The sequence below is a fragment of the Talpa occidentalis genome, unplaced genomic scaffold, assembly GCF_014898055.3.
Source record: "Talpa occidentalis isolate TD23 unplaced genomic scaffold, MPIMG_talOcc4v2.1 talOcc4.7, whole genome shotgun sequence".
In the NCBI taxonomy this organism is placed as follows: Eukaryota; Metazoa; Chordata; class Mammalia; order Eulipotyphla; family Talpidae; genus Talpa; species Talpa occidentalis.
In genome coordinates this window covers 102,122,938-102,141,371 of record NW_023605083.1, presented here as the reverse complement: position 1 = coordinate 102,141,371, position 18,434 = coordinate 102,122,938, and the positions used below count along the sequence as shown (strand labels likewise).

Here is an 18,434-nt window from a genome sequence, read left to right as displayed (position 1 = left end):
GGACAGCCAGAGTGAGGGTTAGCTCCCAGTATGTACACTGTGCAGCCACGCCAATTTGAAGAAGGCTAACCACTCAGCATAGGCACTAGAACACTGTGGAAATGACCAGGATGACTTCTGAAGCCAATCATGACCAGCATTGGGCTTCTGTCTTCCTCTCCCTGGTCACACCAAGGGGTGGGGATGTAGAAATGAGGGTAGGGGGAGGAGATGGGGTGAGTGGCACCACCATGTGGTGAGGACACTGGAGCAATGCTGCGAAGATCCCCATGTGAGGGAGCTGAGGATCCAACTGATAGCTGACACCAACCTGCCAGAGGAAGGGAGTCACCTTGGAAGTGGATCCTGGCTCCCAGTCAAGTCTTCAGGTGAAAAGGTAGTCCAGGCCAACACTTGAGAGCAGCCTTGGGAGAACCCAGTCAGAGCCCAGCTGCACCCAAACTCCTGACCCACAAAACTAACAGGGTTGATAGTGTTTACTATCATTTTAGGACACTAAGTTTTTGGGTGTTTCATTTTGCAATGAGAGAGCTGAAATAATATGGTCATCAGTGAAAAGGGTAAGTGGTGTCCACCCACAGCAGAGAGAAGCCCACAATAGATCTAAGGCACACATTCTTGCTTTCCTATACAATTACTTTATTACTGACCCAACAGTCCAAACTGGGCCCTCAACACTGAAGGTTCCCTGGTGACATGGGTGAAGGGTCATTCATGCCTTTTATCTCTCCATGACCCCGAATAGCTTCAGGGGTCAGTGGCTCTTCAGGGGAAGCCACATGGCTCACTGCTAGTCATTCCTGCCCATCCTCCAGGGGTCATTCTCCCAAGGGCATTTGTGATGAGGGGGCCCACCAAGGCCCCTCTTCTACACCAGGGATCCCAATCCCATCCACTGGAAGAGCTGGCAATGACCTGGGGGCAGCCCATCTGTGGGAAGCAGAGAAATCCTGGAAGTCAGGGACCTAAAGGGAGAGCCCTGGCCTGCTGAGAGAAAACAGACTGGGGACACTAAACAGACAGAGCCCACATCCTGCACAGTGCTTGGCCCTCACAGAGGGTGTGTGTGGGACAGTTTCTGGGGAACCACTCAGCCAGGAAGGCCTGCACAAAGGGTGTTGCAAAGGAGGAAGAAGAGGTTGGAGTTCATAGAGTCTCTCCAGAAACCACCCCAAATGCCCTGGGTCAGCGCTCACTCTGCAGACCTTTATGTGCTGGCAAAGAGGTCGTCAGGATAAAGTACTGACTACACGGCTCCTGGATGCCAGGTACCATGTTAGCCCTTTGGCATTATCTGATCTAAAGCGCACAAGAAATCCATGAATTTGCATATTATCCATACTATACAATGAAGGACAGAGGGCCAATAGGTGAGTAAACTTGTCCCCACTCTCACAACTAGCAAGTGGAAGAATGATACCCTAAGTGAAGTCTGGGTATAGGCTGAGCTCTGGAGACTGCAGGAGTGTCACGGCCTTAGGGTGATCGGAGGCTGGAAATCAGGCAGCTGTGCCAGTGCAATGTGAAAGGGTGCAACTGTGTGCACACCTGTGAGTGTGGGAGCACCATACAGAAGTGTAACACAGTAGAGATACCGTGACAGATGGGTGCAAAAAGCTTGGCCTGGGGCCTCCCTGGTAGTGCAAGGAGTTAAGATGCAGCACAATGAAGCTATCCACAGCCACTGCAGCACGAGTTTGATCCCCAGCCAGGGAGGTGACCCACATGACGCAGCAGACCTCTCCTGTCTCGCCTGCTGCTCCCCTCAGCAGTATATTTCAGTAGATCCACCTTTCCTGCTCCCCACTCTGTCTCTGGTGAATCCTCTCACCACCACCCGCCATCTCTGGCCTGCACCCCAGCTCTTATATGCATAAATAAATAAATCTTTAAAAAAAAAAAAAAAAGCATGGCCTGTCAGTAAATGTGGACAGGGACCAAAAGGAGATCAACACTTCTCACCAAACACAAAAATGTATTTCAGATGAATTAAAGAACAAATATGAGAAGCAAGGACATCTGAAAACATGTATAATAAATATGTGGAAAGGCCTATGTAAGAGAAGAATTTTTTAAGCACATATAGGAGAGGGATTGATTTATTTGAGATGAAAATTTAGGAAAAAACTAAACCAAGGGGAAAAAAAAACATCCTGGGAGCATGCCTACAGCACCCTGGCCATACCTAGAAGAAGAGATGGCTCTGGGAGGAGCCCTGGGGAGAATGAGGAACTCTCCCCTGAAAGGGAGAGTCACTTAGGACAGAGGAAACAGATTTAAAAATTCTCAGGACTACTGAATGGCCTAGCATTTAAGGGCCCCGGGGATCTTAATGATTGAAGGGGAGCAAAAGTCTGACAGAGGTCAGGCCAGATGCTGAGGACTCCTGGGCACACATGAGTGTGTGTCTTTAGGTGCTTTGGTTTCCAAATTGTGTATATTTTTGAGGAGGAATGTTGCATGAGGCACAAAAATTCTAAAGGTGCAGAGAAGAACATGAAGGGTTTCCCCTGCACCCACCCCAGGCGAGGTACCTCTCGTGTCCACTCACATCCACTCCTGGGGTGACCACATACTTGGCAGGGCACAACCCCCCAAACTGGACCCTTTGTCATTCTCTTATTTATTTATTTATTTATTTATTTATTTATTTATTTATTTATACAAGCACTGGGTACAGTCAGAAGCGCGGGAGGGTGAGAGAATTCACCAGAGCCAGAGTGGGGAACAGAACAGGCAGACCAACGAAACACACTGCTGAGGGGAGCAGCGGGCACAGGCAGGCGAGGTCTGTATGCCATGTGGGACCCTCGCGGCGGCCGGGGATCAAACTGGTGCCGCAGAGGCTGCGGGCAGCTTCGCAGCCCAGCACTCAACCACTGCACCACCAGGGGAGGCCCCCCTCTGTAATTCTCTCCTGATGTCACATTCTGGTGTGTGAGGGGAGAAGGTGCTAGGGAGGGGTCAGGGACTGAGGTCTTAGCCAAAAACCTGACTAATTGGAGGTTAGGAGGATTCTGAGTAAGGGAGGGGTTTCAGGAGGGGACACTCAGAAAACACAGGGAAGAATGTCAAGCTAATTCATTCTGTGTGTGACCCCCTGATGTTGGTCCCACCCCAACACAACATTGACCCAAACTTGACGAGCAGGTCATTCTCAGACCTCCCTCAGTCACCTGAAGATAGACACATCCCAAAGGATCTCAAACCTGCATCCCTAGATTACCACAAAAAAAGTAATTTTGTACATGAAGGCCACATTGAGCATTACTACAATATTTGTCCATAGCATAGCATAAAACTTTCTGATGGTGCATAGCATAGAACTTCCAAATCCCAGTTTAATGTGAGTGTTGATTTGGGCCCCGTACCAGGCCAGCTGCCTGCTTCCTGAAGCTGTGTCGCTGCCATGCTGGCCAGGGTCTGCTGCTCCTGCAGGTGCACACTGCACTTATGAAAAAACAAAACTTCCCAAGTAGAAACTCTTCTTGGACCAGGTGGTCAGATTTAGCAAATAAAAATAAAGGTTGCCCAGTTAAGTCAGATTTTCAGGAGAAAAAGGAATGATTTTTTTAGCATAAGTATAAACAGGTCCCAATAGTTGGGACCTGTTTATGTTAAAAAATTATTCATTACTTATCTGAATTCCCAACTTAACTGGTTTCCTGTGTTTTGTTATGTCAATAGCCCAAGACCAAGCAGCCACATGGGCCCAAGAGCCAGCTCACAGCTGCCACCACACGCACCTGTTCCAGATGGGGCATTTAAGTGACCTGCTGCTTGACGCCAGCCCCTGGTCAGTGTTGGTCATGGTGATCCATCCTGTTAGTTCCTCTCTAGGTCTGGTTTGTCACTTTTTTTCTCCACCACTGGCTAAAATTGAAGGGACAGACACACTGGACATCTCAGCATGCAGGGACTACAATCTAAAAAAGACTCTCCAGGACTTTTAATACACCTACAACCCAGATAATTTGGGTGGTTTCAACCTCAAATGGCATCACTGTTTTGCAAGTCCTTGCAGGAATCCTCTTCATATTCACTGACACAGCTCTCTGGGTCTCTTCATCCAGAGTCGCAGGGGGACAGTGGAAAGCAAGGCGAGAACTGCATCCACTGTCGACTGCTTTGCAAAAAGATACAATGCACATCATAACCCACTCCAATCATTTTAATACCCTTTGCCATAAATTAGTATTTTTTATTTTTATATAATTTATTTATATATATATTTTACATCATTGGTCATTTTTGTACAATGTTTGCTTTATCCTCTCAGGTGTAGGCTCCATAGACTTCCCACCACCAATTCACCTGTGCACCATCGTCATAGTCCCCTGTGCTCTTCCCTCCCCTGTTTTGATCCCTCTCCCTCCCCCTCCCCTGCAGAATGTCTCCGATTTACAGTTGCCTGTTAATTTTGTTTTTTTTTTTAATTTATTGGTATTATTTTTTTCCTGATCCCTTATTTGGTTCCCCTATATTCCCCTTATAAATGAAACCATCTGATATTTTTCTTTTTTCTTTTGACTTAAAAAATTAGCATTTTGGGCCTCCCTGGTGGCTCAAGGGATTAAGCACCACACTATGAAGCTATCCACAGCTTCTGCAGCATGATTTCAATCCCTGGCCAGCCTGGGAGCAACCCACATGGTGCAGCAGACCTCTCCTGTCCCACCCACTGCTCCCCTCAGCAGTGTATTTCAGTAGATCTGCCTGTTCTGTTCCCCACTCTGTCTCTGGTGAATCCTCTCACTCCCCACACACACCTCTGGCCTACGCCCCAGTTCTTGTATGCATAAATAAATAAATCTTTTTTTAAAATTAGTATTTTTATAGTATTGGGTTGTCAGAAAAGTCTGGACACATTTTTGCAACAAAAAAAGTCAGAGGCCTTACTCCTTAAGAGGAGTCATCCCCATCATTTAGCCCAGGTAAGGGGTTGGAGGGATGAGTGGATTATGGAATGATCCAGAAACCAATAATATTGGACAGAGAAACAGACAATAATTTGCAGGAAGGAAATTTGGCTGGTTCTCAAACATGGGAGAGATCCTCTCCTTCCCTCCCCCTACTTCTCCCACTGGGAAACTGAGAAGTCTATCTGTTCCCCAGTAGGTTGGCAAAGTGGAATGAGGCCTATACACCCAGAGGGGGGTGCCAGGGCACTTGTTTCTGACCCAGCCTTCACTCTGTGACCAACACAGGTCACAGTGACAAGGTATAGGCAGGTCCCTGAGTCAGAGTGATAAAGTCAGACTGGAAGCCACCCAGGCCCACCTGGAAGAACTTGATACAGAGGGAGCTTACACTGGCAACTCTGGCAGAGCTTCCCTGTAAAATAGCTGGTCACCGCCATGAGGTTGTGACCAGCGGATGGGTGACGCACAGGAAGTCCCTAGCCACGAAATGTTCTGGTGGTAAGTTCTGCAAATGTTTTTCAAGAGATCTGATAGAAATGTCTACCTGTAGGTACAGGGAGAGAAAGAAAATATGGCAAAATACTGGCACTTGGTGAATGAATTCTTGTAACTTTTCTGTAAGTTTGAGAACATTACAGAATAGTTACAATGGTTATCTATTGAGAATAAGAGAAAAAAGGGCTGGGTGGAGACAAGGGAGGATTGAGAGTTCTCTTGTACCTTTTTGGCTTTTAGTCATGTAACCATATTATCTCTTTTCTCAGTGTAATCACATTATAAGACTATGATAATAACAAAAACAAACAACCCACTTCCTCCCAAAATCTGTCTTCAGGCAAACACAGAATTGAGATGGGAGGTGGTGTTCACAGGCCAGCAGAGTATTTGACAATTGAGTCTTTAAAGGGGTAATTAAGGTTAAATGAGGTCAATAGGGTGACCCTAATTGATAGGGTCCTCATAAGAGATCAGGCTACAGGCATGCAAAGAGGAATGACCATGTAAGGACACTCAGAGAAGACAGAATTTACATACCAAGGAGAGGGGCCTCAGGAGAGACCTGTCCTGTCAACACATTGATTTCAGACTTTCAACCTCCAGAACTATGAGACAATAAATTTCTGTCACATTCTGAGGTGCTGGGGATCAGGGTTTCAACATATTAATTTGGGGACACAGTTCAGCTTGTAATATTCCCCTAGCCATGTTGCTAAGACAAGGTGTCCCTATACTTCCTCAGCAAAGTGGTGGGTGCTCGAGCAGCACAGCAAGATAAGGAAGGGACCAAAATGCCTCAGAGCAGAACAGAAGAAATCAAAGTGTCCAAATTTTCAGATCATAATACTGCCTGAAATGAAAACCCCAAGAATCTACAAAAATACCCCCAAGGGGGGGAGCAAATATTGTTTAAAAATGAACAATGATGTAAAAAATAAAAAAATAATAATAATAATAAACACCCCCAAGAACTAGTCAGTGAGTTCAGCAGTTCAGGAATACAAGATCAATTCCCAAAAAATCACTTGAACTTTTATACTCTGCAATAAACATGTGGATACTAAATTTTAAAAGTATAATGCCTTTACACTCCCCCCAAGGAAGTACTCAGATGTAAATCTGGCAAAACATGTACTTAAGCTTATATGTTGAAAAGCACAAAATTATGAAAGAGATAAAAAAGATATTAAAAAAGAACATTATATTCATAAACTAATGATACAACACAGTGAAAGGATCAGTTCTCTCTAAAATGATCTGCAAGTTTATCAATTTCTATCAAAATCCAAGTAGACATGGCAAGCTCATTCTAAAATCTACATGGAAAAGCATAGGGCCTAGAATAACTGAATGCACTTTAACAAAGAAGAACGAAACGGGGGAAACCCTCCCCAATATTAAGCCTTCCTCTACAGATGTGACAAAGATCATGTTTGCTGGTGAGGAAAGATCTAGGATCAACGCACGGGACAGCCCAGGAAGAGACACACCAACTATGGCCAGCAGTTTCTGACAAAGCTACAAAAGTGATTCAATGAAGGAAGGAAGACCTTTCCAAAAATGGTGCTGAAGCTTCTGGATAGTCACAGACAAAGCAATGACCCTCAATCTTAATCCATACCACCTACAAAGATGAACTCAAAATGGATCACAGACTTTTTAAAAAGCAAAATGAAAACTGTAACTCTTAAAGAAAGAAGTAGGAGAAAACCTTTGGGATCTAAGCTAAGCAAAGAATTTCTGAGACTTTAACCAAAAGCAGTGAAAACACAACAAATTGTTCATTAAATGTTAAGCTTCTGCTCTGGAACAAGCCTGCTAAGAGGATGAGAAGACAAGCTACAGACAGGAAGAAAATGTTTTGAAACCACATAGCCCATAAAGGACTAGTTTACAAAATATGTAAAGAACTCTCAGAACTCAACAGTAAAACAAAACAAACAATTCCATTAGAAAATGGGCAAATGACTGACATTTTAACAGCGGAAACACAGATGGCACATGGCACATGAACATCATTAGCCATCAGGGAAATGCCAATCAGACCCTGGATGAGATATGGCTGCATCTATCAGAATGACTGGAATAAAAAAAATGACACACCAAATGTTGTCCTGTTGCTGGTGGGAATGCAAAATGGTATAGTCGGTCTGAAAAAGGAAACATTCAACTACCATATGATGTAGCAATTGCACCCCTAGGCATTGTCCTAGGGAAACAGAGACTTGTTCACACAAACCTTGCAGAGGACCATTCAGAGCAACTTTATATTCTTAATGGTTCCAAACTGCAAACAACCCCAGATGTCCTCCAAGAGGTAGATGATGGGATGGTCCTACTCCATGGAACACTACTCAGTATAAAAAGGAGCACCCCAATGCACACTACACCTGGGTAGATATTTAAAGACCAGTGCTGAGTGACAAAGCCAGTTCAAAAAGGGTGTGATCCCACTTGAATAGCATTCTTGAAGCAACAAAAATTATAGACATGAGAGCAGGTGAGCAGTCTCATGGGAGGGGACAGTTAGGGAGATGTCAGGGGAAGGACAATCCTTGCTGTGTGGGTTATATATCAGTGTGGTGCCATCCTTTCAAAATAAAAGTTTAATTTGGAACTAGGATTAATGGGGTCCCTTGGCTCTCTGGAGAAATCATGAGTTAGTTATCAAGTGAAACACAGTAATTCCTGGAATCCTTATCTTAACTGAAATGAAGCTTTCCAAAACCCACAGCCCTTCTGTGCCCTGGTCCCTGCCGACTTTCCAGCCCTGTGTCACTTCCTGTCATATACTCACCTCTGCCCTGCATCCTGGGTATGCCCTCAACCTGAGTGCTTGCTCCAGGCTGCTGGCCAGCACTTGGTTACTACCCAGTCCCAGCTCAGGGGTCTGCAGGGCAAGTCATTCCTGCCCTTGGGTGTTCAGCACCTTCATCTTCCCTGAAGGACATTCAGAACTGGGTCATCATCATTCTCCAGCCATAAGCACAGTGTGAATGGGGTGCCAGCTTGGAGCACTCCTTCATCCCTGTTTCCACAATAGGAAACTGTGTTTCAGGAAGTGATATAATTACCAAAACCAAGCTGTTTCAGTGACCACTGGACACAGCCCAGCACTCAAGGCAGGGAGTAGCCAGGTCAAGGAGCCTGGAGGTAAGTGAAAGGCAAAGAAACCAAAGGTCAGGGATGCCAGAGGATGCATGTCATTCATTCAGTCAACAACCACTGCGAGCAGCCACCAGGCACAGACAGTGCAGATTCTGAAGAGGGAGTAGGGAGCTACCTGTTCCTTCCGCTTCCTGTGCCAGTCCTTCTACTCACTCACCAGGGCCACAGTGGGTCATATATGCAACAGGGAGAGTCTCCAGAGGTGGGTCACCTTCTGCCTCAGGGGTGGGATGAGTACCAGCTATGGTTCTCTCCACAAGGCAGGCAGAAGCCACAGAAACACTAAACTTACAGAGAGGGTTATTCTACAGACTTCAGACTAGGACACCCTCCTGGCTTTCAGGTCCTGAGATAAATTCTACTGAACCTTGACCCTGAAAACAGACAAGGCCCAGGAAGGAAAGAGGAAGATTCTTAAACATGTACAAACCACCGACCTTACAGTATCTGGGTGAACCCAAATTTCTATTTTCCCTTGATGCTTCTCAGTGGTACAGAAATCTCCACAGAGAATGTTTATTATATCTGTAGAAAAAACAATCTATTTAGAAATAAAAGAATGAAATCAAATCATCTCAATGCTCATTTGAGGGACCAGCTACCAACAGAGTATCTGTCTATATATAGAAACTTTAATTTCTACTTAATTGCCTAAATGTGCCTAAGGAAAAATGTGGTCAAGTCCAAAAAAAATGGGGGGAAGGGATGCTGAATACTTTTGCAAAAAGTTGCTTTAAACTGAAATCACATTTTGCTCAATGACAGAAAATTATTTGAAAAATATTCCCTAGACCTTGGCACTGTTTGAAACTCACCATCACTAGTGGTCAGGGAGCTAGGAGGATGTACATGGCCACATGTGGTTATGAGGCCACATCCCAGCCAGGTGACTGTGGAGCACTGTACCCCAACACCAAGCTACGGGGGCCCCTGTGTAATGCATGTCAAATGCTCAGTGTGAGTGGTAAGTAATCATCGCTCAATTTACTTTCTTAATTAAAAAACAAAAACAGAATCACTTTAAAACTATTTGGTAGTTTAGTCAACTCAGCCAAAATGAGCCTTTGGCAGTGTACTGGAGAAGCAATGTAGGCCTCAAACCCTTGGATAAAGTAACATTTTAAGAATTTTCCAGGAAGGGTAATTACAGAGGCGCTGGCCCCAGGCCTGAGTGGAAGCAACGGCTCATCTTTCAAAGAGAGCTGATGTGTCAACACTAAAGGAAAGTTCTGTGTCTGGGGCTTTTATTTCTTGAAACCTCTAAGAAAAAAATCACTATGTAAATAGGGAGCATAAGGCAAAAAGGGGTGACCAGCCCCCTTCTTTAGAGACTAGCACGACTGGGCCTCCCTTGGACATCTGCGGTCCAACCAGAGGACTAAGTCAGAGTGTGCAGTCCCTATCTGTGAACAGGATCCACATCAGAGGCTGCCCCACTGTATCTGCAGCTACTTGGACATGACTTTACTGCTGGGGTCCTGACTCTCAGCTCCCAATTAGCCAGAGGTGATTCGGAACATAGTGCAGCACTGACTTAGTTTCTCCTCAAGGCACACTGCACTGGGGGCCAAAGAAGAAGAAGATAGAAAGGTTGGGGTCACGAGTGCACAGCACTGACATGACAGTGGGGAGCAGGGGCCTGAGTGCCCTTTGCGGGGTCTGCCTGATACACATGAAACATTAACCTTGCCACAGAGGGCTCTAGCATGGGGCTTCATTCTATCTGGACATTGCAGTTTCACAGTGGTGTGTATACATGTCCTTTGCACAACCAAGAATACACAGAGGGGTCAGTCCTGCTGCACGGGAAGCAGGAACAAGCTCTCAAGGCAGCAGCAGGTTCCAGAGACACTACCCCACAATTAGTTATTTAAGCAGCAGTTTGTTTTGCAGACATTTTTGGGACTTGGTCTTTAAAAAATCACAGAGAAGGTCAGAAGACACGTGCCCTTTTGTCACCAAAGATCTTAGACTCTGAGGGGACCTCTGCAGTAAGGTTTTCCTGATTTCCTGCAGATCTCCTGGCATGTGGACACATGGATACAGGCAACAGCAACTGGGGATTCTTCAGACTCAGATGTTTCAAGAACACAGAATAGAAAAGCCACCCCACATCTGCACTAGATGGCACTTATTTTAGAATGCCCAAGTTTGGTAGAAAATGCAATCAACAAAAAGTTCTACCTTGTCCAGCTCAGTCCAGTTGGAATATTCTGAGATAACTATTTACCCAGAGGAGACAGGCTAGCAATTACTATAAATGAAGTGCCAGAAAACAGAAGTCTTTCTCATTTATCTGTTCAAGAGTGTATCTCTGGTAACTTTTAATTGTAAAAGCCCCAAGTGGATCTCTAAAGAGTCAATCAGAATCTATCTGAAAACACTGTGTTGGGCCTCCCCGGTAGCACAGGGGGTTGAGCACTGTGCTGTGAAGCTGGCCACAGCCTCTGCAGCATGGGTTCGATTCCTGGTCAGCCAGGGAGAAACCAAGATGGCAAGGCAGACCTCTCCTGCCTTGCCCGTTGCTCCCCTCAGCAGTATCTTCGTCCATCTGCCTGTTCTGCTCCCCGCTTTGTCTCTGGTGAATTCTCTCACCCTCCGGTGCCTCTAACCTGTACCCCAGTATAAATAACTAAATCTAAAAATAAAAAAAAAAAAAAACACTGTGCCTCAGGGCACATTACCTCCTAGTGAGCAGAACCAGCACCCCCCTGGTATCTGCTCTCCCTGTTCCTGCAGGGACTGGCCCTCAGGGACTGAGCTGCTCCAGGGCACCTGTGGTGCTCCAGCTCCAGGTAGGAACCCAGCCTGCAAGATGGAGAGGGAAGCTCATGTCCTACCCGGCTCTTACCAATACATGTGCCTTGGCCAGGGAGGGGCAGCACAGTCCTTAGGCCATTGTCCCAGGTCATTGAAGGCTTCCCATTCCTCAGGCCCTTCTGTGTGGGCTCCTCAGGGCTGTGTTCTAGGGTGGTTGTCACCAGGCACTCAGAAGCACACTACCTGGAATTGGGCAGGGGCTTGCACTAAATTGGCCAAATGTGAACACCACAGGTGAGGATCCTCCCCTCAAAATGACCCTCCCACCATCCAGGCTCTCAACACTCAGAAGTGTTGGTGCAAGTACAGAATTTCCACAGAACTCACAGGTCTCTGATCCCGGAGCTGCACCATTCCTACAAGTTCTGTCTGACAAATACAGCTAGCTCCTATTTTGTGTTCAACTGCTCATTGTACCCTGCACACCTGAAGCTGAATGAGTCCCTTCTGGAACAATATGGAGATGATTAATGGAGGGAGGGAGGGAGGGAGGATGGGAGGGAAGGGTAAAAGGAAGGCTGGAAGGAAGGAGGGAGAGAAACAGTCGTATGTGAGGTCAGAGGTGCATCTGCTGTAGACCTAGGGTGGCCTGGGAATACTGAGCTATAGCCACACATCAGACCCACCTGTATCTGAAGATTCCACACGGAGCCCAAAGTCCCTTGGGGTCCCTCCTCCAATGTCCTAGGGAAGGTAGATTCCTGAAAGCTGGTCCAAAGCTTCAGGACTAACACCCACATGGGTAGGGGCTCCTTGAAGCTAGGCAGGCACTTTAGTCAGATGGCCACAAAGTGAGCCCCTCAGGTTCTCTCACCCTGAGCAAGTCCCACTTGACAGCTGGGAAACTGAGGCACTGGCCAGTCACAGGGCAGGAGGGGGTTAGGGAGGAGGGAGAGGTGACCTTCCCAGCACAGGTCCCCCATAATAATGGCTATATAACAGCTCTCTATAGCAGGTGACACATCTTGCTGTAAGCCTCTAGATGTGTGTGGGTATATTCCCAGCACCCAGAGTAGGCAGGCCCACTCTGAGGGTAATTGGTAATCCCATTAGTGGCCCCAGACAAGCTGTCATGATTCTAAGCCTTTAAGACCCATTTCTCAGATGAGAAAACTGAGGCCCACTAGCCCAGCACAAGTTCGCTCCATGAGAGACCCTCAGCACCACTCAGCCAGCAAGTCTCCAGAAATTCCCTGCTCCCACCCCACAAGGCCAGGAATGAAAAGCCACAAAGGAGTCCACCCAACATTTTAAATTCTTCACACAGCGTAACCTCCTGTGACAGCCTCTCTGGATTGTTGGTCAAAAAGTCAAAGTTTACAAAATTGAATCTGTGTGCACATGGATATGGCATATGTTTGTTCTTCCATCAGCTGATTCAAGCAATGAAGCTGCATGCCCATCATCCTAAAAATCTACTGATCATGTAGGACAGTCTCGTTGTCCCAGTTCAGACAAGAGCTTTAGAAACACACACCAGAAAGCCAGGGCAACCTGCCATCCCCAGGGATCTGGGCATGCACACCCTGCAGCCAAAAAAAGATTCCACTCGCCCACATTCATCTGAGAGTTGCTTTTCTATGGTATGCATCCTGCAACACCAAAGCATTCCTCTCACTGTGAATATATTTTCTCTCTTACTCGAGGTAACATTGGGGGAAATATTAGTATTATAGCATTGAGGGGGTCAGGGAAGAGAGAGAGAAATAATCTCAGAATGTTACATGCATATTGCTAAGCGAAAGAAGCCAATCTGGGAATTATAACACCCTATGATTCCAACTCTATGACATTCTGGAATAACTATGGAGACAGTAAAGAAATCAGTGGTTGTCCAGTTTTGGGGGGAGAAATGGATAAGCTGAGCACAGAGGATTCAGGGCAGTGAAACTCCATATAACACTATAATAATGGCTATATAACATGATTTGTTCAAATCCACAGAATATACAAGATGAACCCTGACATAAACTAAGGACTCTGGGTGATAATAATGTCAGTGTAGGTCCATCAATTGTAATAAATGTCCCGTCTAGTGGGGATGTTGATGGTGGGGTAGGGTGGGGCAGGGGTTGGGGGAAATCTCTGTTCCTTCCTTTCAGTTTCTCTGAGAACCCGAAAATGTTCTAAAATAAAATAAAGTATATATATATATATATATATATATATATATATATATATATATATATAAAAAGACAAGCTGACACGGGCCCCTGTGACCATAGCAACCTCAGGTGGTAGTGTTCTAAAGCACGTTCTCTGCTCCCTTCCCATCCATTTAGGAGATATGAGAAGTAGGGTGAGGGCAGGGAAATCGAGAGGTAAACAATTTTAGTATACACACATCTGTTTTATAAATATCCCAGGAAATTCTGTTCCAAATCACCCCAGATCCCACTCTGAGCAGACCAAAATCATCACTCCAGACTCCAGGATGCTGAGACACCGGGGTGGTGGCAGTGGACCCCCACCTGGCTGAAAAAGCTCTTCTTCCTATCACACCACAGGTTCTGCATCCTCCAGCCTACCAGCCAGCTGATTCAAGGCACCTGGAATAAGGGAGCCTCCCTCCCAGACACCAGCCTACTCACCACCGTCTGTCGCCTGTTGTTTCTGGAAGAAGCAGGAGCTATGCAAACAAGAAGAGCCAGTAGTGTGCCGCCCCCTTCCTTCCAGCTTCCTGAGGGGACTCCAGCGGGTCCCGGAGGAGCAGGACGTCTGGGGGCCTGCAGGTTGGGGCAGTGCTTCTGGGTGGTCAGTCCCAGGCAGGGGTCTGGGTCTGGTGGTCCCAAGGTGCTATCTCCTGCCTGGCCCCCCACTGCAACCTTTTCTTGTGTCTGGCAGTTGCAAGGAGAGGAAGCCCTGACAAAGCCGCCAGCTCAGCCAGCAGGGGGGGTGAGAGGAGCAGCCTGGGGATGCCCACTGTTGCCATAGCAACACAAGGGGGGGTTGGTGGGCCAGAACACAGGGGTTCCTACAGCCAGAAGCACAGGGGCTCCTACTAGCTCCTAAGGCCAGGCTAGTAGGAATGTTGTTTATGGTCAGGGACACCTCTGCCACCCGCACTTCCTCTTGCAGACTTTTTAAAAAGGTTCTGAGGCAAGAGGGCATCTTTAATCCTCCATTGACACCACAACCCATTTTTGTGTGTGAGGACACTTAATATCTAGGTAAGTGATTGCTCTCCTGCTTAATAAAAGCTGTGTTTGGTTAATCTGTGTGCAATGTTTACGTGGTAGTATGTGCATGATGGTATGTGCATGCGATAAGGTATATTTGTGAGATGGTGTATGTGTGTGATATTTGTGTGTGGATGAAGGGTGTGTGTGTGTTACACACTGCCTCTCACACTTGCCTGTACCCCACAATTTCAATTTAACTGAAATTTTAATTCCTAGTCTATCAACTCCCTAGGTCTCATGCTGAGACTTGACACAGACTTAACCACTTTATCCCCGTCAGGCACATGTAAAGTGAGTGCCATTATTCTAGCATTTCAGCCAAGGGAGTAGAGGTCAGAGGAGATGTGTCTCAAAAGTTATGCCATGTTGAAAGGCCACACTCAGGTTGTTATAGATACACAGACCACAACCAGTGGGCCAGGAAGAGGGCAGCTCTGCTGCCAGTCCCAGCCAGTGTTGGTTCCAAGGCCTCTGCCTCACTTCCCAGGCATCCAAACTGCAGACATGTCTCTTCCCCAGCACTGAGCCACAGACCCCACCCAGTCCTAACAGCTATCACAACACTGATTCATTTTACACACTTAAACAGATGCAGAAATTACTCCAAAACCAAGACACTACTTGCTGCTTAGAGAATGGGGACCACTTGTCAAGCTGTGCCCCTCCTGTAGGCTCATATTTCCACCAAGTTCTCAGGTCTTTTGTTGGGAAGGACAGGCAAGCAGTCTGTAATTCTATCCCATGACACCTCGGTGCCAGAGCACCAGCTTCTTGGGGCTGCTGTCATAGTCAGTGGGAACCACATAGGCACACTCATGCCACATGGTAAACATCACACATGCAGCGGTGGGAAGTGGTCCCCAGGGAGGCTCCACATTTCCTAACATGGCCTCTACTGCCTGGAAAATCTGCAAATAGAAGCACAAACTTGTGGTCTTAAGGAAAATGCTGTTGTCTCACTAAATGTTCTTTTGTTCTAAAGCACAGATGCATGAGTGTTGTGTGGCCATTGAAATAACTAGGAGGGTTACATAGCAAATTGGGAAACATGCAGAACATCTGAAGGCATGATAACCACTTTGTAAAACTGATTTCTGCCAAAAACAAAAGAAAAATAACTGATTTCTGCAAGCTAGGAAGGACAGGTTCTTTGGGCGATGTTTGAATGTTCTTTTCTCTCTTGCTGTTGTGACAAAAAATGTGGAATTTAAAAAAAAGAACAGGAAAGAATGGGATTGCTTGTTTCTTGAGTACCTGTTGTGTTTCAGGTACTATCCATAGGGTGACTTCATTTAATCACTCAAATCCAGATCTTTTCACCCAAAACTTACACCTGACCACTCAGAAAAAGGCTCCTTTCATAGTATTTCACACTATGAAACATTTCTAGATTCATCCTGAAGTCCTGCCTGGAAGGAGACCCACCTGAAGGGGTCAGCATGCAGGTCTAACCAGGTGTCACCAGGTAACCCAGTTCCACTGTTGAGCCCATAGTTGACTTTTTGTTCAAAACCCTTACCAAAGAAAAGATCTTTATCTGAGGTTTGAACAGCGTGACTTTCCCACAGTATGAAGAAAACAGCAGAAATGTTTTAATTTCAAATATTTACTGCTGTGTTTAAAAATGCCTCAGTTGCTCCCCATGCCAATGGGACACTGCCCTGTGTCACCAGGAGCCCAAAGGGCAGAAGTGTGGTCCCTAGAAAGTTGGATACGTTTTCTATCTTTGCGATATTTGCCTGTGAGCCTTTGACATTTTACAGAGCACCAGTCTGAACTTCCTGTCATGCAGTAACTCAAACTCCTGCTTGCTCCCACTAGCCCCATGCATGGGCCTCGCCCTAGAAGAGAAAGAGCAGTGTTCCAAACTCCCAAGCAGGCCTGAGTGTGTGCACCAATGAACCTGTCAGCATTTGGACCAATAGCCTAGAAAACATCATCCACCCCAGAAATCCTGAATCAACCTGCCTTGACACACATGGACTACAAGTTAACGATTATTATATATCATCTATCAGAGCCCTTTGTGCTCCTGGTGGCACAAAGCAATGCCCGATTGGTGTGGGCAGTCTTGTAGATATTTTTAAACCCAGCAGTAAACATCTGGAATTAAAATATTTCTGCCCACCCAGTGCCACCCAGCCCCCATCCTTACATATGCACACACATACCTGTATGTATAGACACATACTCACACACATCATATATATATATATATATATACATGTGCTCCCACACAAAAACTTGCACACTCCTCAATCTCTTGGTTCCACCATGACAAGCCCAAAATTCTACAGATTTTAACCAGGAAAATCAGAGTATGTTTTAAGTCTATTTTAATTATGCTACTGTTTTAAGTATGACGGCAGTAAACCAAACTAGTAAAGAAAGTTTGCCAGGGAGGGGTGGTGGCCTCCCCCAAAGCAACAGGACAGACACATCTGTGCCATCTGGCCTGAACCAGACCTTCAGAGAAGCAGGTGTCCCTGTGCTGGTGGACCAGCTCCTGGCTGCCCTCCTGCCCACAGCAAGACTCCAGGCTGGCCAGTCCCCATGGGCAGGACCTGGTGGCCCCGCTCTCTCAGGGATGCCCAGTTCAGCTGCTTACCTGTCATCCCCAGGGATTCCAGGGCTCTGAGTGAGACTGCTAAGGAGTGCCCCAGATGGAGGAACTGAGCCCTGAAGCTACCACCTGGTCCACACTAGCCTGCCTGAGGGAGGGAACCACGCTGGAAGTGAAAACTCCAGGTGAGATGGAAGTCCCAGATGACTCCAAACAGCAGCCTCAGGAGACTCCAGCTAGAGCAGCCCTGCCAAACTGCTTCTGAATTTTTGAAGTAAAAAAGAAATGGATGATAAATGTTTCTGTCATTTTTAACTACTAAGTTTTGGGGTGATTTGTTGCACACAAAATCTGTTATGCACCATTGAACAATGGTCACTTCTCTGAATGGAAAAGTACAAACCACATGGACTTCAGGACTTGGGTTTGAGATCCTTTAGATTGGGGTCCCAACCAGATTCCCCTTCCCAGCCAGTCCCTCCCCCACCCCCACCATTCCAGCTGCTCTTAGCTCACACTGCTAGTGATGCCTCACTCTCCGCAAACCTGGGTGAAAGGCGGACATGTTAGTGTCTCACCAGGCCCTTTGACCTGAGTGTCAGGCTGAGGCTCAGCTGGAAGAGACCCCATCTGGGCACAGTGCCTGCCCCCTCCCACACCTCTGTCTCCAGAGAGCTTTTTTCAATATGCACTAGCATAAATCTACTTGTTTGGTCACTAAGACACTTGTAACAGGAATCCCCAATCCCTTCAGGGTGCAGCCCTCACCCCAGTGTGAGGAACTGAATTCTCTGGCTCTCAGTTTTGAAACTCTGCCCCTAAGAATAGGAAAGGGCTGGCATTACATGCCAGGGCACTAAGGGCATGCCCCTCACACTTGTGATATCCGGGGAACTCCTTTCACACAGGAGGATGCCTAGGCTCAGGGAGCAGACACACCTGCTGTGGTGTAATGAAGTCTGTGTGGATCCAGCCCAAGATCTCTCCACTCACAGCACCACAGACTGGAATGTGCGATATGGTAGAGGCTGTTTGCCAAAGGAGTAAAAGATCATTAACTCTAGGCTTTAAGAGATTTCATGGGTCTCCTGCAAGAGTGGGGTGGGAGTTCTGCTAGGGAGCTCAGGCCCTAAGGGCACCAGGTCTGTAAGAAAGAGGAAGCAAGTGGCTGTGTCCTGGTGCTGACCACAATGGCCTGGGGCCAATCTTCTGTTCTGAGCCTCCAGCTTTGCATTTGCAGTGGTCTTGCTGGTAAGGTTCTGAGAGGAAGAACCCCTGACC

At 46.6% G+C, this 18,434-nt stretch overlaps 1 protein-coding gene across 9 annotated transcripts in view; it reads right to left on the bottom strand.

Moving 5' to 3' along the window:
• The window catches only part of FGD3 (FYVE, RhoGEF and PH domain containing 3), an 80,852-nt gene that overhangs the window by 38,376 nt on the left and 24,042 nt on the right, over positions 1–18,434 (bottom strand). The gene's annotated exons all lie outside the window — the stretch shown is intronic.